The sequence below is a fragment of the Capsicum annuum genome, chromosome 5 (genome assembly GCF_002878395.1).
Source record: "Capsicum annuum cultivar UCD-10X-F1 chromosome 5, UCD10Xv1.1, whole genome shotgun sequence".
Classification (NCBI taxonomy): Eukaryota; Viridiplantae; Streptophyta; class Magnoliopsida; order Solanales; family Solanaceae; genus Capsicum; species Capsicum annuum.
This window is the reverse complement of record NC_061115.1, coordinates 10,123,231-10,151,164: the sequence shown is the minus strand read 5'-3', so window position 1 is coordinate 10,151,164 and position 27,934 is coordinate 10,123,231. Positions and strand designations below refer to the sequence as shown.

General features: G+C 36.7%; 1 pseudogene; it reads left to right on the top strand.

Annotated features, from left to right (window-relative positions):
• The first annotated feature begins 4,317 nt into the window (after positions 1-4,317).
• On the top strand, positions 4,318-10,623 carry LOC107870320 (annotated as a pseudogene).
• Positions 10,624-27,934: the final 17,311 nt, after the last annotated feature.

Below are 27,934 nucleotides of genomic sequence, written 5' to 3'. Positions count from 1 at the left end.
ATAAACACATAAACTCATCACAAATGACTTATTATTTTTTTTTCACATATTGAAAAGGAAGGTAAAATGGTGTGAAGAAAAATTGAGATGAAGAAAATTGAGAACTCACAATATAGAGATGTTACCTTCACCAAAAGTAGACAAGGATCAGTGAAAAAAGCTAATGAGTTAGCCATTTTATGTGATGCTCAAGTTGCTACTATTGTTTATTCATGTACAGGAAAATTGTATGAGTATTCTTCTAATAATAGGTAAACTTTAGTAAATTAATTGATTCATCTTTATTGTTTTAAAATAAATTATAGACTTGTTTTCTGTACGTACACTTGATTTGTTTTCCCTTTTTGATGGGTTATTTATGTGTATTATTTCTATACTCCTTTGATTTTGTAAATGTTTGTTCTTATGTTTGTGTGATAAAATCTTGTTAGTAGATCGATAGATTTTTCAGGTTGAATCCTGAAATGAAGAACTTTATTATGGGAAACCGTTTTCTCTTAAATAAACCCTAGGCGGCGTGAATCTTTTGTTGTTATGATGTGATGTGTGAAATTTTTCTGGTAGACAGATAGATATCCTGCAAGATCGATTAAGGGGATATGGAGTATTTGTATGCTCCCTTGATTTTCTTAATGTTGTTCTCATGTTTGTGTGATAAAATCTTGTTAATAGATCGATAGATTCTTCAGATTCGAATATTGAAATGAAGAACTTTCTTATAGGGGGCCGTTTTCTCTTAAATAAACCCTAGGCGGCGTGAATCTTTTGTTGTTCTGATGTGTATATGTAAATTTTTTTGATAGACAAATAGATCCTTCAGGATTGAATAAGGGGATTGGAGAAATTTTGATATGGAGTATTTTTTTTAAAAAAACTTTAAGTAGACCCTACACCACTTTGCGATACGTATGATATAGTTGGACAAATGAGTTTCGCATACCAGATGATAGAAAAGTAGATGGATTCATTGTGCTTAAAAATTTTTTACTCTTGGTTTTTAGTTCTGTCTTGAATAATGATTTCGTTGAGTCGAGACCCTATCAGAATTGACCTCTCTACCCCCATAGAGATAGAATAAGGACCGATACGCCTCTCCCCTTTTTAGATTTCACTTGTGAAATTACACTGAATTGTTGTTATTATCGTTTCTATAGGCATTTAATAATTTAAAAATGTTTAGGTGGCGTTTTTTTCCAGAATTCGCGAATACTACATAAAATGAATTGTTGTTGTGTTGGGCCATGAGCAATAGGTTGGGCTTACAAAATAGAGTGATGAAAAACCCAACAAAAAGCCCATATAGATCAGTCCAGATCAAACTTTATTAGGGTTTTTATGATCGCCGGCCATAGAAATAGAAGTAACGAACTAACCACAATAGTCGAATACTCAACTGCTTAAATTAACCGATACATACTATATGTAGAATTCATTTATAATGTGTCATTGATATATGCCAACTAGAAATGTATACAGTAAACTAAATCGGCTTTTTGTGTAAAGATCCCAATAGAAATGAAGTATTAATCCTTACCAACTTCGCATACGCATACAAAAAAATTACATGTGTCAAATTACATGTGATTTCTTACTTGGTGGAATGATCACGGATACAAAAAAAGTATGAAACAAACATCAACTTTCAAGACTCGAAAATCTTAGTAATTCATTAGGTTGGCTACCTGAACTTCCAGTTCTCCGTTCTGAAATACTTGTCATGTTTTATTTTACATGCCCCTTAAGAAAAACATTAATTAGACTGATAATTTGACTAAATTACCCTTATTTATTACTCCATTCAATTTAATATTTCTCGCTTTTGCATCATACTGTTATCTCTCTACATTTATGATCAAGGGCAAATGTAGAAACAAACAACTAATTATATCTTAATTTTGTAAAATAATAGATATTGTGTATTGTCTATTTTTAGTAACAATGACAAGTATTTAGGAATGGAGGGAGTATAATATTCCCTTACCCCAACCCCTCTCCCAAAAAAAAATAATCAAAGACTTCGTTTCTTTCTTTAAATGATTATATTATAATTAAGTAGAGACGATGCCATTCTCTTTCCTTTTCTCACACCTTTTTCTTGAATTTGGTTGATGAGTTATTTGTTTTCCTTATAGACAAAAGATCTTTTAAGTCTTTATGACTCTTATTTTAATTGTCATCTAAATTTTATTATATGATAATCTTTTTTTATTTTTATTTTTTGAGAACCCTAAAGTTCTATCCGGTTTTTGAGCACCTCAATTAAATTCACTGGAGCGACAAATATCACATCACTGTATATGTCATAGCCTTAATCAACAAAGTTAGTGAATAGAACTACTTGATATTTATTGTTAGTGAGAGGTGGACAAGTATCAAGTGAAATTAGCTTTAGAGTTACCTGATATCTATCTGTTGCTAATGCGAAGTGAAATTAATCGAGGTACATGCAAGCTAACTTGGACACCACAGCTATCAAAACAAGAAATTGCAATAAAGTATAAAACCTAATTTCTTAATTCACACAAAAACAAAAAAAAAGGTACACGTAAATTAATTCGAACATCACAAGTTATCAAAACAAGAAAATTATAGTAAAGTATAAAACCCAATTTCTTAAATCACACAAAAACAAGAAAAGGAAGTGATACACCTCAAGTTGTTCATTCAGACATTTCAACAAGCGGATGGAGGGCAAAAAGATTCACCTAGTCGGTTGTGCTCTAATCGGTGACCATGGATTTGGAGATTGGAAGAGGAGAAGTTGGATGGAAATCGGAGCACCGATAAACTGTTTGGTAAGTAGAGGCGATGCCATTTTCCTTCCTTTTCTTCAATTTGGTTGGTGAGTTTGTTGTTTAGGTATTAGACAACATTTTAAGTCTTCATTAAGATTGTGTTAATGGTTATTTAAATTTTATTATATGATAATCTTTTTTTTGCTAATAAAAATTAAAAAAAATCAATCACTTGCTTATTCGTCAATTTGATTTTGATTTTTTTTTTTTAATAATTATATTGTTCAGATCAGCTTTCATGTTTGGTGTTTATTTTTTAAAAAAATTAGAGAAGTATTTAAGGAAAGTAGAATAAGCATCTTTTCATAGCTAAAAAAAGTAATTTTCTTCTAAAAGCATTTTTCACTCATGATTTTTTTTTATAATGCTGCATTTAGCTCAGCTTTCATTCGCGACTAAATTTTTCTACTATATAGAAGAATGAGTTGAGGACGATCAAAAAAACATAAATGTAATTTCATTCAATAATATCTTTATCAAATAATAAATCTGGATTTTTTATAACACCACATTTTGGCCAAAATGCTGAATATTTATAGACCTTTTTTAATTTACAATGAGTTCAAATTGAAATTCAAGAGGGGGTTAAGAGAGTTATGAATTAAAAAAAAATTTTGAGTCGACTGATCAGCCTTGATAGTCGCCCACGTGTAGGTTAGTATACTATGCAAAACATAATAGAGTTGAAAATGTAAGTAAGCAAATAAGTAAAAGACACAAAGATTTATCCTGGTTTGAATCACCGATGTGATGTCTACTCCAGTCCCCTTAGGTTACAGGGACTTTCTTTAGAGCTCTTAATGAGAGAAACAGGTTACAGAGTGTTTGAACAATTTTCGAATCTTATTTTGTTATTCAAATCTTGTGACACAGCCGCAATTGGTATAACTACGTTGACTCGATCTTTCTCTTTTTGGAACTATTGTAACTTGAAAATTACAAAGCTTTATGAAGACTTGACGATTGAGACACACTAAGAATTTCCTATGAAGTTGCGTCAGGTCTTCGATCTTTAATCTTCTTATTTATAGCCTTCATGTGATCTGACTTCTTTGCTCTAAAAGAAAAACCCAAGGAATTTCTTCTCAATCAAGGATTTGAATTGATTCCTTGATTGAGGATTCACATTATATGGTACTTCCATATTAGATATGTCCCTTCGTATGATATGATCTTCCTTTCTTGAAAATGGACTCTCAGCTACATGTTCATATCAAATATGTCCATATAGAGGGTGTGATCTTCTATCCTTCCATGGTTCCTTGTGAGATCTACTTTTGACCTGTGATTGTCTTTAGTAGGATTGACTTTCCGATAGTTAGGGATCTAATGAGATCTTCTCATAATTGTTGTTCCAAATCCAGCTTCGACTTCCTTGTAGTTGGGGATCCAAGTTCAGCTCCGGTGAAGATCCTTCTTGCCTTGATTCCATCTTCGGTGTATTCTGCATTTTTCCTTTATTAATTTGTTATTATTAAAACATATTATGTCAATAGGCTAACACAAATTGTATAATCTTCCATTATGTTTTCAACATGTGGCTTATATATGTTGCTTATATAATTGTTAGCACTACTTTGCTAATGATGATGATTGTGACTGCATTCCTAACACCAATTGCAATTTCCAAACTTAATAAAGCTGTGCATCTGCATTCCTAACATCAATTGCAATTTCCAATACGCATAACTGTGATTTATGCTCAGGAGTTACAGTTATCTGATGGTGTTATAATGAGATCCATGGAGCATGATATTTCTATACCGTTATAGGAGAAACACAGATCTATGTCAAATAAATTTGACTATAAAGCTTATGAAGAACATATGTCACCATAATTTTAAGTAACATGTTACTTGCATATCCTTTTAAAAGTTCACTGCAAGTTAAAAAGATGGCATGATACATAAACATGCCCTTTAACTTGACCTCAAAGCACATCTATGATCTCCAATTTTGGATGTCCACAAGTAGGCACTTGAACTTATATAAAGTTGAACAAGTAGACACACATGTTATATGTAGCTTAATACACGTAAGATGCCATGGAGGACAATAATTGGCCTCGTAGGACGCCACATATGACATATGTGTCTACTTGTTCAACTTTATACAAGTTTAAGTGCCTACTTGTGCACAACCAAAGTTGGAGGTCATAGATGTGATCTGAGGCCAAGTTAAAGGACTTGTTTATGTATTATGCCTTCAAAGATTATGTAATCAAATTAAACGGAGAATAAGCTGTCTTGAAAGATTCTGTTGATGCATGCAATATACCCTAAATCAGCATGCATTTCCATGCAAATATCTAATCTAAATGCTCTCTCTATATGGTACATATATTTATAACTTTGGCATACGAATCTCCATTAATCTAAAAAGACTCTTGACAAACACAGGACCTAAGGTATGTATGTGAATATACCAACTTATGGTGATACTAAAAACAGTATACCTATTGATTCTAGCACTGTTCTCTCAGTTGAGTTCTTAACCAAGATATTCTAGTACAATACAACTAATACAGAATGCTAACACTATATTTTGAAAACCAACCTTCCATGTGGAGACTGGAGAACACTGCATCCAATTTCAGCTCACCGGCCACATGTCGCGCGCTAAATGAAGAAGAGCTGTGCCAATTCTATTAGCTCTAATCCCCAAAAAGTTGTCTAAAGGCTAAGCAATTAATAAAGCAAACACCATTAAGTACGAAAGTATACCCAAAAGGTCTATTTCTCAGCCTATATATCTTCCATTAGCAACCACATACAGTTGAGTGTTGGACCATTGAATAAAGGACAATACAATATCTTCCATTTCCCATATAGTATCATACAACAAAGTTAGATAGTATTATATTTTCCTCATCACAATGAACATACACAGTATTGATAAATCTATAAAATCTTGTACTATTATTGTTCTATCTAATTTTCTCTTGTATTTCACTTTATTGGTTCATTTAATAGCACTTACAACAAATTCTGAACCAACTGGATATGGCTATATTGTTAGATCAGTAGGTGTTGACTCATCTGGAAGGATATTAACTGCTCATCTTCAGCTCATCAAAAGTTCATCTGTTTTTGGACCTGATATTCAAAATCTCAGCCTTAATGCTAGGTAATGATCTAGATAGAAGGTTAGTAGGTAACCCAGCGTTGTCGAGTGTCCCGTATCAGTATTGTTAGTATTGCTTGCCTACTATCTTATTTTTTATTTTGTTACCTGTCTTTTTCTTTGATTTAGTTACTGTATTATTTGTTGTTGTTGTTGTTCTCTTCTCCTTTATTAATATCATGGCTTCTTTACTACAGCATTACTTTTCAATACTTGATTTTGATGTGCTTTACTGATGGGGAACGACCAATCTACCTTCACAAGGTAGGAGGGGTAAGGCTGCCTACACACCATCTTCCTCAGACAGACTCGTCTTTTTTGTGTCAAAACATCTTTTAAATTTGATTAGAGTGTTGTTTATAAACAAACTGATCAGCCTTTTCTTGTTTTACATGCCGATGGATTCTGCAACTTTGAGACAAAAGATCGTTAAGTGTCAGAATTACGGATGCAGATCATAAAAGATGGGAAGTTCCTCAAGAATTTTTCCCCTGTGAAACACATTCATCCCCCCGAAGCTCCCTCCTAGGAAAGCGTTCTTCTACCTCACTTCCATCATCCGAAGACACTCAATACTTCCAAACAAACACCATTTCTGACCTTAGTGTCACTCTCCCCAACACCACCCCTTTTGTCACTCTCCCCAACACCACCCCTTTTGGCTTCACTATCATGCGCCGTTCCTCAGGTGATGTTCTTTTTGACACCTCACCTAAAAATGACTCTCCAGACACGCTCCTCATCTTCAAGGATCAGTACCTTCAACTGTCCTCTTCATTGCCAGCTAATCGGTCATCTATCTATGGTCTCGGGGACCATACCAAGAGAACATTTAAGCTCAAGCACGACCAGACATCAACTCTTTGGAATTCTGATATTCGTAGTAGCAATGTTGACGTCAACTTGTATGGTTCCCACCCTTTTTACATGGATGTAAGGTCTCATCCTGGGTTGGGGACCAATCATGGAGTCTTGCTGTTCAATAGCAATGGGATGGACATTGTATATACTGGTGACAGAATTACCTACAAGGTGGTTGGAGGGGTCATTGACTTGTACTTCTTTGATGGTCCTGTGCCAGAGTTGGTCATGGAGCAGTACACAGAGCTCATTGGCCGCCCAGCACCCATGCCATACTGGTCATTTGGTGCGGGATTATACAAGTGAATTACCTATTGTTTTGTAGTGTTTATTCTGTTTACTAACTTCATATGACCTTAACTTTTGAATTTTGTTCAATACTTAAAAATGTGTACAGTTTCTTGTTGTCTCAAGTACTCGTTAGTGCAGAGCCTGGTTATATAACGTTATGTGATCCTACCTCTTTCGGGACTCATAATGGGATTAATAGAGCTTTTACTAGTTGTGAATATGAGGATTGTGTTTTCTTTCTACAATATATACATCTATGGTTTGAGACAGATAGATGAACATATTGTTTTCATGCCATCTATTGCGAATTGTTGGCCACAGGATTTCATCAATGCCGATGGGGTTATAAAGATATTACTGAAGTTCGGAATGTGGTTGCTGGCTATGCAAAAACTCAGATCCCTCTTGAGGTCATGTGGACAGATATTGATTATATGGATGGATAAAAGGATTTTACACTTGATCCTATTAACTTCCCACTTGACCAGATGAAGAAACTTGTCGATGCACTTCACCACAATGGCCAGAAATTTGTTCTCATATTGGATCCAGGTGAGTTCTGACATATTCAACTTCTTGCTTCATTAGCGTCAGGTAGGCTACCTACATCACACTCCTCTGGGGTGTAGCCTTTCCCGGAACTTGTGTGACGCGGGACGCTTTGTGCACCGAGCTGTCCCTTTTTTGTTGATATTTATACTTAAGTTGATGTAGAAGTTAAGAGATTGCAAAGGTATTGGGTTAAATGATTTAATCAAAGCACTACTCTTGTTTCGTTTATGATCTCAATGACTTGTTCACAGGGATCAGCATAAATAGCTCATATGAGACATACAAGAGAGGGATGCAAGCTGACGTTTTCATCAAACGTGATGGTGTCCCTTATTTTGGCGAAGTTTGGCCTGGAAAAGTCTACTATCCTGATTTCATAAATCCCCGAGGCAGAATTTTCTGGAGTAATGAAATCAAGATTTTCCAAGACCTTCTCCACGTTGATGGGCTCTGGCTTGATATGAACGAGTTATCTCACTTCATCTCTTCGCCTCCAACCCCATTTTCTACCCTTGACAACCCTCCTTATAAGATCAATAACAATGGAGTCCCAGCAACATCAGTACATTTTGGCTATGTTGCTCGGACTCTTCAAAAATAGTGTATTTTTGAAGGATCCGACACAGGTGCAGCAACATTTTTGGAGAGTCCGAGCAACTTAGCATTTTGGGAACGCCTTAGAGTACAATGTTCATAACCTCTACGCATTCCTGGAAGCTAAAACGACCAATGCTGCTTTCATCGATATTACTGGTAAAAGGCCATTTATACTTAGCAGATCTACCTTTGTGGGTGCTGGCAAGTACACAGCACATTGGACAGGAGATAATGCAGTCACATGGGATGATTTGGCTTATAGTATTCCTGGCATTTTGAGTTCTGGATTGTTTGGGATTCCCATGGTTGGAGCTGATATATGTGGCTTTGCGAGAAATACTACTGAAGAATTATGTCGCCGTTGGATTCAGGTACAAATTCTTTCGTCTTTAAAGAAATACTTTGCTGCATATACTGAAAGTTTATGATCTCAGTCCAGAAGTTCAAAATGGCCTATATGATCATTCTTCTTTTTCTTATTTAAATGTGAAACTTCTAGGAATAAACTTCAAATTCGGATAGGATATTAGATATACCAATGTCCTATCCCATAAATCTTAGCTATGCGTTGGATCAAATTGAATTAGTCAAGATTAAGGAAAAAAAGGAGATTGAATCAGAGAAGGCACGACTAGTTAGAAACTAAGGAACAAAAGGAGATTGAATCGGAGACGGCACGACTAGTTAGAAATACCCGGTCTATTACGTCTATTCAGAACTTGATGATATATTGAAAACTGATACTCATTATATGGTCAGTTATTATTGCATATGAACTTGTGGTCACTGTCCAAAACCAAGAATCCTTACCTCGTTAAATATAAATACTAGATCCACCTCTGGCACCCCATGACCTTAGAATTATGAGTACCCAACTAGTCCAGGGGGGCTACTTTTTCTGCGAACAGTGTTGTCAGGTTAATGAACAGTCTGCAATGCAGAAGCTGAAGTTCATATGGTAATTAGAGATTTGTTTACGGATTTTTGAGTAAAATACTATTGTGAAGTGTATTAGAAAAGAAGGTTAATTTGTATGGCTTAAACACGTGGATATATATATATAACAGTGTTTTTTCTTCTCTTTTATTGTTCTATTGTCGTTCTATGTTCTATTCAAGGAAACATAGGTTGTGCTCTATGGAAACAGCATGTCAGTTTTTTGTTCAAATGAAAAATTCAAATTTGAAGTATGATACTTTTCTGATATCTGATAATCAAGTTCTCATCGAATGTAGCTAGGTGCATTTTATCCCTTTGCAAGGGACCACAGTGAGAAGTTCACTATCCATCAAGAGCTATACATCTGCGATTCAGTAGCTGCAACTGCCAAGAAAGTGCTTGGACTACGCTACCAGCTCTTACCGTACTTCTACACGTTAATGTACGAGGCACATACCAAAGGCATCCCTATAGCACGGCCTCTTTTCTTCTCATTCCCTGAGGACACAAACAGTTACACCATCGACTCTCACTTTCTCATCGGTAAGGGGTTAATGTTATCACCAGTACTGACATCTGGTGCGGTTTCAGTTAATACATATTTTCCATCTGGTACCTGGTTCATCATGTTCAACTATTCTAACTACATAAACATGAAGTCTGGTAGCTACATCAGCCTAGATGCGCCTCCTGATCATATCAATGTGCACCTCCAAGAGGGAAACATTGTGGCAATGCAAGGAGAAGCAATGACAACAAGAGCAGCAAGGGAAACTCCATTTGAACTACTTGTTGCCATCAACAGCAGGTAAAATAGTTCAGGAGAAGTCTTTTTGGACGATGGCGAAGACGTTGAAATGGGAGGAGAGGGAGGAAAATGGAGCCTTGTGAAATTTCACACTAATGTTGTGAATAACAAGTTATAACTCAGATCCAAGATTCTGAATAAAGAATTTGCTTTGGAAAATACACAAAATCACTTTTCTTGGACTGAAAAAGGAGGTGAGAAAAATAAGTGCATATAATTTGACCACTAAAATTGGAACAAAAATTGATAGAAGTGCATCTGCTGTTCTGGAGATGACAGGTTTATCAGTTCTTATTGGAAAAGAATTTACTATTGAGCTAACAATTGCCAAATAATTATGAACAGAACAGTGATGATCTTATCTATGTTGGTCGGACTCTTCAAAATTGTCAATGAGTGCGTGTCAAATTCTCCAAAAGTAGTGCATTTTTGGAGAACCCAACACGGGTGCAGCATCGAAACTGACCAATCCACGCAACTTAGGATCTTATTATCTTCATAGTATTGTAGAATATGGAAAATAGAACATATTTTTATCTGTTGTTATTTCTTGATGAACTGATAAAGCTATGAAGAGTCAGCTTAGCTATTCATGTAATTCAAACTGTAATATTTTCATCAATGTGTAGTTTGGTGGGATGTATTAGTTATGGGATAATTTAGTCTTGTATTTGTTAGGACTTCAGTCTATGCATGTATTAGTTAAACGGTATATAACTAATACGTAGTAAACTGTGATATTAGCAATACAAGGGCTATTAATACATGAATAAGCATGCGTAAATATTGCTTATTGTGCACGCTCTATCAAACGACCTTGACATGTTACAGTTACTCGAGAAAATTGAATAAAAGGTGTCACTTAAGTCTTCATTGAAGTATTGGTGATTATTTTGATCGAGGAAGGGTCAAAGGCACTTAAATATTTCATTAAGTTAATTGGAAATTCAATTATGATTTTTAAAACTTCTAATCTTTTTAAAAGTACAAAAAATCCACAACTACTTAATTTTTTAATAAAAAAACCTTCCTTTCATTTTTTTTTTTCAAAATCAATCAACTTCTCACTCTCCTCAAACGTCTCTCCTCTCTCTCTCAAAATCGACCCCAACAAAGCTGCCCTCCATTGAAAATAGATCGACGAACTTTGACTTCCGACGACCTCAAGTTCGGCCACTACATCATTCCTTCTTTCTTGTAGCCGTCAATTTCTCTCTCTTCGCAGGCGAAGACTTCTCTTTTTGTTGGTTTTCAAAAAATTAGTGCTTTGTAGTTAAGGAAGAAAAAAAGAACTTTAGTTGTATTCTCTTCATGTATGAGTTAACAATTTTGAGATTTGATGCTCAAAAAAGAATGAACCCGAGAAAATCTCAATTTGTGGTATTCGCGCTCTTAATATGGTGGTTGACGTAAATGTGATATCTTTTCTGAGTGAAATGTAATTTTCTTTTGTTGTTGTTCTTGTTATTCTTGAACATTGTTGTAAAAATAGTGAACTTTAATTTGACTTTTCTTGGAGATATCTGTTGTGACTATTTTATCTTGTTGTTTGTGTTACTGTATTGAATCACTTTACTTGATATTTGTTGGTGTTCTTGGTGGGTGTTCTTGCTGTTGTTTGTTTTGTTGGTATTGTTTGTGTTCTTGGTGTTCTTCGTTTTGTTGGTAATGGCGTTGTTGTTCTTGTTCTTGAATATTGTTGTAAAAATAGTGAAACTTTGACTTTTTCAGAGATATCTATTGTGACAATTTTATCTCGTCATTTGTGTTGTTGTATTGATCACTTCACTTGGTATTTGTTGGTGTTATAGGTGAATATTTTGTTTGTTTTGTTGGTGTTTTAGGTATATTCTTGATGTTCTTAGTTTTGTTGGTGTTGTTGTTGGTGTTCTTGGTTTTGTTGGTGTTGGTATTGTCAGTGTTGTTGTTAATGTATTAGTAAAAACATTGGTATTGTTCAAGAGGTGATATAGCTTGGCGTTGTTGGTTGTGGTGCGATATAGCTTGTTGGTGGTGGTGGTGGTATTTTTGTTGGTATATATTTGCATATAAAAATGTTGTCCAACAGATGTGCAATATGTTGCAAAGAATAAGAATTTATTGGAACACATTAAGCATCAATTGAAAATAACTATATCATTTGTTGGTTTATTGTTATTCTTCTTCTAACAGATGAATCATCTGTTGAAAATATTATTGCATTGTGTTTATTTATTAAATTTGTCGTCACCTTTTTTTTTAATGGTGCACAAATCAATTGTAATTTTTTAATTTTTCTCTTATTTGTAGATAAAATGACTCAAAAAAAAAGTGGATCAACTTCTGATAAATCAAGTAATATAGCTAAATTACAAACACCATTAGAAGAACTTACAGAAAAAGTTCTTTCACAAACAAATGAAATGTTACCACAGAAAAAGAATGAAAATGTGGCAAGAGATAATGAAGAAGATATTGAAAGAGCATCAGTTGAAAGATCTACCGATCTAGAGGAGGAAGATGAAAATAAAATTGAGGTAGAAGATCGAGATGGTAAGGATGGAGATGATGAAGAAAGTGATAAAAGGAGGTAAGGAGGAAGAAGATAAAAAGAAAACTGAGAAAGGAGATGATGTTGAAAGTGGGGAAAATGCTGAAGAGAAAAATGAAAGAGAGGATGAAGAGGAAGGAGCTGATGATAATGTTGATGATGATATTGAGGCATTGTTGATCAATTGTGAACGTAGATCAAAAGTCCAATATAATCTTATCAAAACTTTTAGTATTGAAAAGTTTCAATTGAAGAAGTCTATAGATAACCCTACAGATTTGATAATTTTGTTGTTAAATCAATCATGAATAAATATTTTGATGGTTTTAGAAAGACATTCAGAGATGAAAAATTGAAGAATTACTTTAAGTCCGGTTGTTTTGGATACTTTCTTGATTTACCGGAGGATAATAATATATGCTTTTAAATGACCATGGTGTATAGTCTTTTCAAGTGCAGGATAATGAAAAAAAAGTGATGATGATGAAACTTTGAAGGATGAGAGTAAGAAGATGGATCAGATTTGAATATACTACTGCATATGTCGGTTTGTTTTTGGCATCAAAAGAATTTGCCACATTGACTGGATTGAGATGCCATCTATTGCAATTTATAGATTGATTTTGATATATCTATGTTAGATCCTAAAGTGTGAATTAAGAAAGTAAGTGTGAATTTGAAAAGTAACGTAGGATCATATGTTAAGTGATTAGGTGGCACAACTTAGGCCATGTGTCCATGTGGCAGCCATGGAATGAGACGAAATAAACGGACAAGATAGATCCTTCATTAAAGTGATCAACGGCCAGATGATGGGTGACAGCTAGATCAGGTCCAAGCAGTTATATCAACACAAGTGAAGCTGAGCCTATGCAGATTTGGACTGGTAGTTATTTTGTTTCTCTCTTTCTTTTCCCCTTTTCCTTCTTCCTCGACTAATTCCTTCTCACCATTAACGCACTATCACAGGTTACAGAGCTAGAAGCTTATCAATGGAGTTTGGTTCGCAGTATCATGTAGTAGTGGATACTATTGTAACAATTGTACTGAACAATTATCAATAAAATCCCAATTCTATTTGATTGAATCTTCGATTTCTCTCTCGCGATTCGATTATGATATAAGGGACATAACAATTGGCATCAGAGCCACTCTTGGCACCTAAGGGTACAACAAAAATGCAATAATGACGGTTACAGGAACTAGGGTCAAACCCATGGAGGAAAATGTCAAAAAAATTAGAGTCTCAATTACAAGGATTCATGTCGGAATCAACTAAAAAATCAGCGGTTACAGATGCGAAACTGGATGATCTAGCCAAGAAATTTGATGTTTTACTAGAGAAGATGCTTCCAACCCAACCTGGAGTGTTGGAGAGTACATCAGTAGTGCACCCATCAGCTGTAGATGCGCCTAGTTGCAGACAACGTGGTGATCATGTGTCCCCAAATATGATGATGAAGAGACCCCTACATCATCATTACAGTTCCAAGATTGAGTTTTCTTATTTTGATGTCACCCCTGGAGCTGATCCCTATTCATGGATATGTAGGTGTGAGAGGTATTATGATTATAATCATATCACAAATCCAACGCAAAAATTAGATAAAGCAGTCCTATATTTGACAGGGAGGGCGGAGTCGTGGTACTTCTCATATCAGTTGAGTAGAGGTGGAGTCACTTGGCAAGAGTTCTCTGAGGAATTGTGCAAAAAGTTACAAGGTGCTGAGAATAGGAAGTTCCATTTTATTGGGGAATTCAAGAAATTTTCACAAACTGGAACTGTCAATGAGTATTTGGAACGCTTTGACGACTTGAAGGCCTAGATTTTGACTCAAAACCCTACTATCCCTGAGGAATTTTTTTTTAGAGTTTTGTATGGAAGGACTCAAGAAAGAAATAAGGCACACTGTCAAGATGCTGAACCCATACACCTTGAGTCAAGCAGTAGAAATAGCTAGACATCAAGAGAAGGTAATGTAGTCCTTGATCAAGAAGAATAGGAATAGTTGGGGAACGAAAACATGGACAACCAATTCTGATACAAGACTAAGTGTGTATCAAGAGATTCCAACCAATACAAGAACAACAAGAAGAACAACAAAGTGCTAGTGAATCGAAAATGGCCACACACGGCTTTACTAGGCGTGCAACACTTGTTTGAACTAGGAAAATGAGTTTATCAACAAGAACAACAAAAACAATAATGCTAGTGAATCGAAAGAGCCCCACACAGCTTCACTAGACTTTTAGATTCAACAACACAATGTTAAGAAGATTACAAAAAAAAGAGATAGAAACTTGACATACAATATTCAATGATCTAAGAACCGTAACAATGAGAAAGGACCCTAAGACTAATAAATATCATCACCAAGTTCTTACTTGGGCCAAGATAAACTCAAAGAACCCCAAGATCCTAGTTTCTAGGCAAGATACAACACTAGTATCACTCTACTAGTGAGTTTCGGTTTTGGCCTCTCCAAATGAGAAAGAGGAGTCACAAAATATTACAGGTGTTTGTTGTCTTCAATAATATGAATGAACTAAAGAGGACTAGCCCTAACACATGGATTATGTAGTCAATTATAAAGGAGGGACAAAATACCAAAACACCCTTGGCATTAAGTAGGCGGGTTTAGGGTGCTTTGGTAGGACTCTTCACACTTTAATAAGTATAGGCCCTTAGATGGGCTCACAAGGGCCTCACACACGGCCAAGGATGTGAACAAGGCTTGGAGTCGTTGCAACTCACATGTTTGTCTTCATGTGAAAGGTTTTGAGCTAGGAATTCCTGTATCATCCTCTCCATCTTGAAGGAAATTTGTCCTCAAATTCGGATCATTGCCATCCTCCATAATTTCCACCCGAGAGAGGTCACACACGCTGAAAGTGTTGTGCACTTGATATTACAGGGGTAGATCAATCTTGTAGGCATTGTCGTTGATCCTTTCTAATAATTGGAATGATCCATCACCCCGCAGCATCAACTTAGCATTCTTTTGAGATGGGAATCGATCCTTCCTTAGGTGCACCCACACCCAATCTCTCGATTCAAGAATGATATTTCTTCTTCCTTTGTTGGCTCACCTTGGAACTTTTAAGTTTTTCTTCTCCAGCTGCAACCTCACCTTCTGATGTAGCTTCTTCATAGCCTCGGCCCGTTTGCTTCCATCTAAGTTTATCAAAAGATCACTTGGCAATGTGGTTAAATCCAAAGGGGTGAGGGGGTTGATGTCGTATACACACTCAAAGGGTGTCATCCCCATGCTTGAGTGTATAACACAATTATAAGCAAACTCAATCAACGGTAAGCGCTTCTCCCAAAAGTCATTTTTTCCTTAACCATGGACCATAGCATAGACCCTAAGGTCCTATTTACTACTTCCGTTTGGCTATCAATTTTTGGGTGGCATGAAGTCAAAAACAACAACTTGTACCAAGCCTACCCCACATGGACTTCCAAAAGTGGCTTAGGAATTTAGAATCCCTATCACTCACTATGGTCCTTGAAACACCATGAATTTTCACAACATTATCAACAAACAAAGAGGCTACACTAGGTACAACATCATATTTAGAACAAGGAATAAAGTGATCCATCTTAGAAAATTTATCCACCACGACAAAAATACTATCCCGCCCCTTCTAGTCCTCAAAAATCCCAACATGAAGTTCATTGATATGTCAATCTAAGGACGCAAAGTGGTGGACAATGGGGTGTACAAACCGTACTGTTAGAGCCGTGACTTGGCTCCTTTGCACTCAACACATTAGCCGCAAATCCGGGCCACATCCTTGTGCATTCTAGGCCAATAAAATTGTTCTTCCAAAATGCCGAGGGTCTTCTCGACCCCAAAATGGACCATTAGACCGCCATTGTGTTCTTACCTCACAAACAATTCTCTCCATGAACTTGAGGGAACACACAATCGTCTACCCTTAATCAAGTATCCATCAAATTTGGTGTAAGGATGGGAACCTCATCTGTAACCCACCTATCCCTATCCAACTCTTCACTTTCCCTATAGATAGGAGCGAAGTGAAGGTCCTCGGGATATAAAGACTTGAGGATTTTAAACCCCATCAACTTAGACGACAAAGTAGACACAAGCACATGTTTTTGGGATAAAGCATCGGCAACCACATTGTTTTTACCCTTCTTGTAATGAATAACATAAGGGAAAGTTTCAAGAAATTCAATTCATTTAGCATGCCATTGGTTAAGATTGTCTTGTTCCTATAGATGCTTCAAGGATTCAAGATTCATTTGGATTACGAATTCTTTAAGCCACAAATAATGTTACCAAATGGCCAAGGCTCTAATAAAGGCATACAACTCTAAATCGTACGTAGAGTAGTTTAGAGTTTCTCCTTTTAGATTTTTGCTAAAGTAGGCAATATGCTTCAATTCTTACATTAAAACCGCGCCTATGCTGACTTTGCTAGCATCACATTCGACCTTAAAAGTCTTATCAAAATTCAGAAATTATAGTAAAGGGGCCGATATGAGCATATCTTTCAATTCCTTGAAGGCCTTATCTTGTTTATCTCCCCACTTGAAAGGCCAATCCTTTTTAATCACTTCGGTCAAGGAAGCGGAAATGGTGCTAAATCCTTTGATAAAATGTCTATAAAAACTAACCGACCTATGAAAGCTTCTCACTTCACCTACGATTTTGGGAGTTGGCCAATTTTTAATGGCATCAATCATAGATTCATCCACTTCGATCCCTCTTGAGCTCACCACAAACCCAAGAAAACAACCTCATGGACTCTAAAAGTACACTTTTCTAGATTAGCATATAACATCTCCTTTTGGAGGATATCAAACACACATTGTAAATGCTTTACATGCTCATCTAAAGACTTACTATACACCAACACATCATCAAAGTAAACAACAACAAACTTTTCGATAAATGGCTTCATCACATGATTCATAAGTCTCATGAAAGTACTTAGAGTGTTTGTTAGGGCGAATGGATAACTATCCATTCATAAAGACTGAATTTGGTCTTAAAGGTTGTTTTCCATTCATCACCCGGTTGCATACGGATTTGGTGATAGCCACTGCTTAAATCTATTTTAGAAAACAAACACGAACCACTCAATTCATCAAGCATATCATCTAGCCTAGGGATAGGGTGATGATATTTTACTATTATCTTGTTGATGGATCGGCAATCAACACACATAAGTCAAGTCCCATCTTTCTTGGAAACTAGTAGCACCGGGACTACACAAGGGCTTATACTCTCCTTGATTTACCCTTTGTTAAGAAGTTCCTCAACTTGGAGTTGCAATTTCTTACTATCCGTTGGGTTGTTTCTATAAGTCAGTTTTTTGGGCAATTGTGAGCCCGGCACAAAATCAATTTGGTGCTCAATGCCTCAAAGTGGAGGCAATCCTTTTGGTAATTCCTTTAGGAAGAAATCCTCCTAATCCTGCAAAACATGAGAAATAAGAGGAGAAATGGAAATGTTAGCGGGGTTAGTATTAAAACAATAAGCCAAGAAGAGCATCGGAGTATCCTCATCGTGATCCACAAATAGTTCCTTCCTCCTAGCCATCATCACCATGCTCTTGTCCCCTTTAGAATTTAGGGACCCCTCGGCTTCCCCTACTCCCTCACTCTCGGGTTCCCCTTATTTCCCCTCACTCTCGACCTTTTTTCCCTTTTTCCCTCAATTCCCACATCTTTTGGTGTAATTTATTCACTTGGGAAGGAAATAATAGGTGAAGAGCGAACTTTCGGCCATCCTTATCAAGTGTATACCGATTGGACCTTCCATCATGTTTGTCGACCTATCATATTGCCAAGGCCTTCCTAACAACAAGTGACAAGCTTACATTGGTATCACGTCATAAAGTATCTCATCATGGTAGTTGGCGACCTTAAAATGTATTATATATTGCCTTGTGACCTTCAACTCGCCCCATTCATTCACCATTACAACTTGTAAGGACTAGTGTGAGGTGTAGTCGTCAATTTCAAGAAATTCACCATTGCAACACTAACCACATTCGCACAATTTCCACTATCTATCACCGTAGTGCACATAATTTCCTTCACAAGACATTTAGTATGGAATAGATTCTCCCATTGGCTAGGATCATCTATAGCCTTACTAATCATAGCACGCCTTACTACAATGTTTGGAACCACGCACTCCCTTTCTTGTAGATAAGCATCCTCACAATCATCATCACCATGTGGCTCCCTATCGACCGTCTCTATATCTTAAGGATTAGCCTCACTCTCATCACCCTTAGTGCCTATTTCTTTCCCAAGTAAATACAATCTACCTTCCCTTAAGATTATATTGTGTCGGTTAGGACATTCATTGTCTTTATGCCCCCAACCTTGGCACTTGAAGCATTGGAACCTTTGAGAATTAGGATACTTGTGAGTTTCTTACCTCAGACGAATTTTGTGGATGATTTTGGCATCAATAATCCTTGTTGTGGTGGTTGGTCCTTATTTTTGGGCCAACCCGAAGGGGATTGAACCATATCCTTGATCCTCAACCAACCCGAGGTTGATGGTCCCTTTGCTTTGAACAACGACCTCTCTTTGAGTTTCCTTTCAATCTTAAGAGCTGATTGGAAAATACCTTCAATGATATCAAACTTGTGAAGTGTCAAATGAGTGGAGATCTCTTTATTCAACCCATACTTGAACTGAATGATGTCATGGCCAATTTGTTCTCCCCGATGATCAAGCTTCAACATGAGTTGTTGAAACTCATCATAGTATGCCATAACACTTTGATTCCCTTATCGCAAATTGTATAATATAGCAAATGACTCATGACGATAACTTTCAGGAAGATACCGTTGCCTCATTAGGTACCTCAACCGAAACCATAGTGGTGGTTTCCCTTCTATCAACTCGTTGCTGAACCGCTTGACGTATTCCCACCAAGTTTTATCATAGCCTTCAAAATAAGCTATGGCATAACAACTCTTCTTATCTTCCGACATATCATTCACTTGAAACACTTTATCACACGCCAACTCCCAAGTAAGATACACCTCGGGGTCACTTTCACCCTTAAAGATCGGTAGTCTTAATTTGATGGTATTGATGCCTATGTCTCTCTCTTGGTGTTGGTTTCCCCTTTATCCATACCTTTGGTATCTTCTTGGATCCATATGTCCCTCTCTCATCTCTTTCTCCCTCATATAAGCATCGTTAAAAGCTCCATACTCTTCATAATACTCTCTACCATATTTCTCAAAGTGAAAAAGATGATTTTGGACATTTGGAACTTGATTTAGAGGTATTGGATTTTGTGAAGGTGGTGGTCTTTGGTTTAGTGGATCTTGGGAGGGAGAGTTTGGATTTAGTGGAGGTATGAGACGCCCAAGTACCTCTTACGGAACTTAAGGAGTTTGGGAATAGGTTGGTTTATTGGAGTCTTGGTTTAGGGGGTTATGAGTGGTTTGGATTGCGGCATTTAGTAGAGCTAGTGAAGGATTTGAAAATTGTGGCCATGTTTTTGGAGTAACAGTGGCGGAGGAATTTATATCATGTCCACTTGATGAAACATGTCGAGGAGTAGGAGGGTGAGAGTTCCTTTGACTCTCCACTTGTTCTAAACTCCCACTAATAGTCTTAACTTCTCCCCTTATGGCTCCCACTTCTGTACTCAACCTTTTAAGAGTTCGGGTCATAGCCTCAAGAGTGACCCTCATATTCTCCATTTCATTAGAATCCATGGTTTGAGACGTGGTTCCCTCCATTGTCAAGGTATCACCTACACAATTAACAAATAATTTAGTTTAAAACCCCTCTCCTCACTCACACTCTCTTGGTTCACTCACACTCAAGCTCCACAAGTGTTATAGATTGGCTAGTAACCCGTGAATCCTTAAGGTATGAATATGCTCTTGTCCAAAATGGATTCTTGTTTAAAACTCAAGAATTCTCATAGGACTAGAGCCAAAAGTTACAATGTATTCAAATGACAAAAGCACACAAACAAAGTTGACACGAACACAAGGCTTCAAAGGACTAATTAATAACCTAGTAGGAATGTACTAACTTGTTAATTAGTTCTCAAATCAATTTAAAGGTAACTAAGATTCAATAATTAGAAACTAGAAAATCCAAATTTGAGCTTAATTAACATCGTGAACAGTGTTTAGGGTGATATGGCAGTGTGGTATTGGTCATGGATCCACACGTTTGATCATCAACTTTAAGTCTTAGCCTTTTTATATCATTTTGAAATAGATGACTTGTTATTGGAGAGAACCATATAGTCTTGTAACTTTTTCAATTTTTCAAGCTCAAAGGTGATGTTTCACTTTACTAGTTCCACAAGGCAAGGTTCCTTGTTTTAAGGAAAAGTGGTTGTCAAGTCTAGAAAGGTGATGTTGGCAAGTCTTCTCACAAATAACTTTTCGATTTTGTCGTACAACATTATTGGATCTATTTCTCTTTTAAGACACAGGATGAAGATAAACTTTTAAGATGAACACAACATCAACACCTTGAAGAACTAAACAACAATACACCACAATGGGCACCCCAACGTCCAACACAAGTCATCACACGACCAACCTCAAGTTTTCACAATAACACATCACTTTTTATTAAGATCAACTTTAGATTTAGACACTTTTGTGATGATGACAAAGAAACCAACACAAGAAACAAACTAAACAAGTAAAACTTTTGTAGATCTACAACCAACTTTCGACCAAAATGTTTAAGAACGCACTTTTGGTAAGAGCTCCCCAAGATTGGTTTGTAAGAACAAAACCAAGCCTTGAGATTTAATACCAAATGATACAAGACTAAGAGTGTATCAAGAGATTCCAACCAACATAATAACAACAAGAAGAACAACAAAGTGCTAGTGAATCGAAAATGGCTACACATGGCTTCACTAGCCTTACGACACTTGGTTGAACTAGGAAAATGAGTTTATCAACAAGAACAACAAAGACAATAATGCTAGTGAATCAAAAGAGCCCCACACGGCTTCTCTAGACTTTTGGATTCAATAACACAATGTTATCAAAATTACAAGAAAAAAAAAGAGATAGAAACTTGACATACAATATTCAATGATCTAAGAATTGATAAAGGACCCAAAGACTAATGAATATGATCACCAAGTTCTTACTTGGACTAAGAAGAACTCAAAGAACCCTAAGATCCTATTTTCTAGCCAAGATACAACACTAGTATGACTCTACTAGTGAGTTTCAGTTTTGGCCTCTCCAAATGAGAAAGAGAAGTCACAAAATATTACCAGTGTTTGTTGTCTTCAATAATATTAGTGAACTAAAGAGGACTAGCCCTAACACATGGCTTATATAGTCAATTACAAAGAAGGGACAAAAGAACAAGACACCCTTAGCATTAAGTGGGCAGGTTTAGGGTACTTTGGTGGGCCTCTTCACACTTTAATTAGTATATGCCCTTAGATGGGCTCACAAGGGCCTCACACATGGCCAAAGATATGAACAAGGCTTGGATTCATTGTAACTCAAGTGCTTGGCTTTGTGTGAAAGGTCTCGAGCTAGGAATTCCCGTATCAAATTCCCCTAAATTCCCAATTCCAACCTTGTTCAAACTAATAATGGGGTAGGAGCTAATAGGACTACTCAAAGCAACAAACTATTTGAGCTTCGAAAAGCACAAAGCTTATGCTATAGATATGGAGAGAAATATTTTGTTGGCCATCAATGTAAGCCCAAGCAACTTAATATCATGACTGTTGCTACTAACTTACCTGAAGAAGAAGAAGAAGAAGAGATTAAAGATGTGACATTAGAGGAAAATACACCGTAAGAAGGGGAAATTATGGATGAAGCCATAAGTTTGAATACCTTGTCTGGTGTAGAGACGCCTAATACCATCAGATTAAGAGGGAAAACTAAGAAGAACAGTCTAACCATTTTGGTTGACTCAGGTAGTACACATAGTTTTTTGGATCTGGAAACTGTAAAGAAGATCGATTGTCCTATTACTCGAGTTATTCCTATGAGAGTCATAGTAGCTGATGGAAATCAAATCTTGAGTTGGCAAACCTTCTACAAGTTTAAGTGGAAAATTCATGAAGTGGAGTTTGAAGAGTCCATAAGACTCCTGGGGTTGGATGGTAATTAATATGGTATTTGGAGGTGATTGGATGAAGGTGTACAATCTAGTTCTGTTGGATTTGTGGACTATAAAATTTAGGTTACTCATTTGGGTAAGAGGGTAGAATTGAGAGGATCTACTATCAAGGAGAGTTGAAGAGTATGTTAAAGGGGTCAAACAGTTACTGAAGAAAGCACAAACTGTTTGGGCCTACCTTTTTACCTTATCAGCTACAAAGGTTGGAGAAGAAAATACAATACCTACAGAGGTCATCCTTGTGTTGCAAGAATTTCCTGATATGTTTGTTGAGCCCAGGATGCTGCCACATACTAGAAGTCATGATCACCATATTCCTCTGAAACCAAATATAATTTCTGTTTAGTATCAAACCTTACAGATACAACTTCTTTCATAAAAATGAAATTGAAAAACAAGTTAGTGAAATGCTTAATAATGGTATTTTTTAGCCCAGTCATTCCCCTTTCTCTTCCCTAGTGTTACTTGTGAAGAAAAAAGTGTGAGTTGGATATTTTGCATAGAGTATAGAGAATTGAACAACATGACCATCAAAGATAAGTTTCCTATTCCTTTGGTGGATGATTTAATAGATGAACTTAATGGGTCTTGCATTTACACCAAAATTGACTTAAGGGCTGGTTATAATCAAATTAGGATGTATATTGAGGACATTCCTAAAACTGAATTTAGAACACATCAAGGGCACTACGAATTCAAGGTCATTCCCTTTGGCTTGACTAATGCTCCTGCCACTTTTCAGTCCCTTATGAATCAAGTGTTCAACCCCTACTTAAGGAAATTTGTGCTTGTGTTCTTTGACTATATACTAATCTATAGTGCATCACTTCAAGACAACGTCCTTCACCTCAATAAGGTACTTGTAATCCTAAGGAAAGAGCAACTATTTTCTAAGCTATCTAAGTGTTCTTTTCTCAAGCTAAGATTGAGTATTTGGGTCACATTATCACACAGGAAGGGGTGGCTACTAACCCTGATAAGGTAAAGGCTATGGCAAATTGGCCCCTTCCCAAAACAATCAAGGCATTAAGGGGTTTCTTAGGCCTAACAGGTTACTACATGAGGTTTATTAGATCTTATGTAACAATTAATAGAACACTCACCAATTTGCTGAAAAAGAATGCCTTTCATTAAGATACATCAGCGGACATTACTTTTCAACTTCTGAAGCAAGCTATGATATCTGCTCCTGTTTTAGCTTTAGTCAAATTTTCCAAGATAGGAGTTGTTCTTATGCAAGGTAACAGGCCTATAGTTTTTTTTAGCAAGGCCCTGGCTCCTAAACACTTAGGACTATCTACTTATGAGAAAGAATTCCTAGATGTTTTATCCTCTATTGATAGATAGGGAAATTACCTCCAAGGGGATCACTTTATCATAAAAATCGACCACCATAGCCTGAAATATTTGCTAGAGCAAAGGGTGCATACTATACTACAACCAAAAGAATTGACTAAGCTCTTTGGATTAGACTATAAGGTGTAGTATAAAAAGGGCACTAAGAACAGAGTTGCAGCTGCCCTATCTAGAAGAGGAGAGGAAGTTGTTGAATGCCATGTTATTTCTTCCGTTGAATCTACATGGATGTAGGAAGTAAGTTTCAATTATGACCTTAATCCTATTGTAACTCAATTATTGATAGAACTTATTACTTTATCTAGATTCAAGCCTCATTATTCATTATCTCAAGGATTTATCTGGTATGACCACATAATCCATGTAGGTAAGGGCACTAATTTGTGGCTCGACATTTTTCAGGCCTTACATCTCTCCCCCTAGGAGGACATTCTGGTCAACAAGGAACCTATTGAAGGGTCAAGGGGTTGTTCTATCGGCCTAATATGAAGGCTGATATTATTCAGTGGGTCTCGAAATGCAATACCTATTAGAAAACCAAAATAGAAAATGTCCTCACCCCCAGTCTTCTTCAACCCTTACCCATCCCTGAGCTTCCTTGGCATGACATAGCCATGGACTTTATAGAGGGTCTTCCAGTTTCAGGTCATAAAAATATTGTCTTGGTTGTAGTTGATCAACTAACCAAGTATGCACATTTTCTTTCCCTTAAACATCCCTGCAATACTCAAGATGTGACTGATTTGTTCCTGAGAGGTTTATGTTGCGCCCAAATGCACACGCAAGTTTACGTGGCTTACCAAGTAATATAGTGGCCTTTTCACAAGCCAAGTATCAATCTCATAGGGACTAGTGTTATGGAACTATCAAATTCTAGTTCACTATTAAGATTAACTTAGTGCAAGCATAACCAAAAGAGTTTTGAAATTGATAAACTAAAAGTAAAGTAAATAGTGCGTCAAGTAAAGGCTTGAGACAATTAATGGAGGAAAGCCCAGGGTTAAGGCACTTCGAACAATCATACTATGCTATTGAAATTCATTCGTTAGATTGCTTATCTTGGTTATTGTTTTGTAGGGTTTATCGCATGATCATGGTTTCCCGACCTCTAATCACCTACCTAACTTGGAATTACAACTACATCATTGAGCGGGATGTAATAATATAATTAAGTGCTTAAAGCTACCATCCTGCATGTGAACTAATCAAGGCTTCTAGTTACATCCCTGTCCTAGATGCTAATTCAAATTCCTTATTTTATAAAAGAATAAGAACCTTACTCTATTCATCCCCACGTTCTATCTTCTAATTTCCCCTCCCGAGATCATAAGGTCAACAATAGACATATTCTAATGGTCGAGAATCCTCAAAATAGTTAAAATAAGGATGAACAAATAACCAAATATGATAATAAATTCAATGAAACTCAATTCATAATGATAGCAAACATGTTCTTGTCCTTAACCCTGGAAAGGGGGCGTTTAGCCACTAATTGACATAATCGTAATCCAAAATTTAAATACATGATTAAATATATTAAAAATCTTTAGTTAAATAATTTAAACCCTCAAAAAATGTATGTAAAGGCCTCCTCAAGATCCTAAAGACGTCCAAAAGTCATTAGAATAAGTGTAACAAGTCCTATTTATAAGAGACCAATTTGGCCGTGTATAGGAAACAGTCCGTGTCCCGTTGGTGGCTGCCTATGGGATAAGCCACACGATGCCTTGAATATATCATGAAGAGAGAAGCACAGGGTGTTGTATATCTCATGTAGGGAGTGGAACTTCATGGCCCAAACACATAGGCTCACTGGAAATTGCCTCTTGACGCCTATATTCTTCTAAGTGTTTCTCCTTCCATCCCTTGCCTTTTGGTGTTGTTTTTCTTTGGTTTCCAGCTTATATTTCATCAATATATCACCATAATAAACTCACCAAGAATATTTCATAATCAAACAGAATCTTTCATAATCAAGATTAGAGCTCAAAACAACACAACATTCACAACGATTAACTAAAACATCTAAGACTATGCTTGTCCACATTGATCTTTAACTTATTGTTCCGACTCTTGACTCGATCCAATTGAACTTTGCACATTAAAAAAAAGTTGTTCCACATATAATTACTCAATATAACCTTAGTAACTCAATACACCCACTAGAATCTATCGAAAACAACTAGAACAATACCTAGCTCAAGCTAGTAAACTAGTTTTCTCGTTTAGACTCTAAATGATCAATTTAAACCCAAAATTGTTTGAAAACACCTTGAACATTGTAATTACATACTTGAACACTTAGATGCTTATTTATATAAACACATAAAGCACATAAATTATCCTCAAAACAAGGCTAAATAAGCTAGGATAACAACACTAAAGTGCATAAATACACCCAACATCAGTTTACAAGCTACATGGTTTTCCCCAGAGTATCGTGTCTAATCGTGACCCCATTTTTACTATCAACCTCCTACCACCCCCAGACCAATGGCCAAACGGAGCATTTAAATAGTTGTCTTGACTTCTACTTACGGGCTATGACCTCTAACAATCCTAAACAGTGGACCACCTAGCTATTACTGGTTGAGTAGTGGTACAACACTAACTACCATACTGCTCTTAATACCACTTCTTTTCAGGACTTGTATGGGTTTCCCCTACCTCACATTTCACTGGGTCCCTTCCACATCCTACCTAATCCCAGGCTGGGATGTACTTGACTCACCAAAAATAAATCCTACACTCTCCGAAGGACAATCTTATCCAGGATCAGTCACATATGAAGTTTTATGCTGATCAAAATAGATCAGAATGTGTGCTTCATGAGGGTGACTTAGTCTATCTCAAACTCTATCCTTACCGCCAAACTTCATTAGCCATTCGAAAGAATTTGAAATTGAGTTCTCGCTACTATGGACCCTACAAAATCTTGCAGAGAATTGGTGCTGTAGCGTATCATTTGGAATTGCCTACTGGATCCACGATCCCCCCTATTTTCCATGATTCATTTCTAAAATATTTCATTTGTCCTTCTGTTGTACCACACCGCCTGGCCCCAATCTGTGATGATGAAGGTCTAGTCATTGTGCAGCCATTGGCCATTTGTAATACCCGTGCTTTTTCTTAGCTTGAAAATCATCTCAAGGATGTTAGAACTTGCTTGGAAATAATAATTCATTCTTATACATGTGGTATTTTTATAATTTTCACTTTCTATCACGTGGAAAATTGAATAAGATTTCCATCGATACCAATTTCATCAAAATCTGGTGTCAGATGAGGAAGTTATGACCGAAATACAGAAGGCAGTAAAACAGCCCAGGTACGACGGTGTGGTCGACGGACCGTCAGACAAGCGATGGACCGTCAAGCATGAACTTCGCACTGAGGCAGTGGACCTGCTTTCTTCCCAGGTATGACGATAGCAGTCGACGGGCCATCGCAGGTCCGACGACCGTCGAAAGCCGCTATCACTCATAACCAGTGGAACCAGTTTCTGCCCAGGTCCGACGGTAGGTCCCAAAAGACTGTCGCAGGTTCGATGGACCATCGGAAGCCACCATCGCACCTTACGTTCAGCTATTCTAGATCGTTTTAACAGGGGTATTTTGTTAATTTACCACCCGTCTATATATACCCATTTATTCACATGTTCAGTCACTTTATCCATTATTATTTCACAAACAAGATTAGGATTTATCTCTAATATCAATTCCCAAGAACAAAATCCAATCTTCTTCAAGAAATTAAGGGGTTTTCAATTCTTCAAGATCAAGAACAACAAGAATCATAACCAGGTATGCATAGTGTTCATTCATGGCCCCCTTTCGTCCATGAAGTCCAAGAACCCTTTTTTTAAAACTCAAGTTATGGATTTTCTTCCTTTTTTCATGATTTGACTGCTCATGTTCATGTTGATAAATGTGAAATTGGATTCT